Here is an 851-nt window from a genome sequence, read left to right on the forward strand (position 1 = left end):
CTCAGCAGGAGCGACTCCGAGCCGTTAAAACAGGCGAATGCGTCGCTGCAGGCAACCGTTGGGCGCGCTTGCGTCCATTGGAGATGGAGGTTGTTGAACTCCGTGCTCAGGACCTGTTGCTGATTCAGTTTCTGGGTGGCCAAGGGACCGTGGGATCCGCTCTGGCACCAACGCTTCCGCGTTCACATGCGTCGGATCTCGATACGGCTTGAGCAAACCCACGTAAAACATCGGGTGGGTGCGCATTCGTTTGGGAAGATTTAGCGAAAACGCTAGGCCCCGCTTGGCTACAACCTTAAACGGTCCAATAAACCGTGGACGAAGCTTCGTCCTGGAGATAGCAGAGGCTGCATGTGCAGGAAGGTTATCAGAGTTTGATAAAACCAGGATCCGACCTTAAAGCATTCCACTTCGTCTCTTCCTTTTCCATCTGCATATTCTTTCTGCAGGTCTTGGCTTTGAGTCATCGCATCGCGAACGTGTCGTAGGACAGTCAGTCTGGTAGACAAGAAGTCATCGACTTTTTTGCGGATGGTGAGGGGGCTGATATCAGCTAGCCGTTCGGCTATTCCTCCCTTACCAAGCCCTGAGCTACAGGATGGCGGCGTCAGCGGGACGCGAGGGTGAACCAGCCCGTTCACGTAGAACGGCGTGTAGCCGGTAGACGAATGCACTGCATCGTTCAGTGCAAACGCTACGAGTGATAACATGGCGCACCAGCGCCTTGGCGACTCAGCGCAGACGCTGCGAAGAACGTCTTCGATGACGCGATTCCCCTTTCGGTTTGACCATTGGTCTGTGGATGATCCGCTGTCGACATATCCAACTTGGTGCCTAGCACCTTGAAGATA

This window comes from Plasmopara halstedii (genome assembly GCF_900000015.1).
Source record: "Plasmopara halstedii genome assembly, contig: Scaffold_2881, whole genome shotgun sequence".
NCBI classification, from domain to species: domain Eukaryota; phylum Oomycota; class Peronosporomycetes; order Peronosporales; family Peronosporaceae; genus Plasmopara; species Plasmopara halstedii.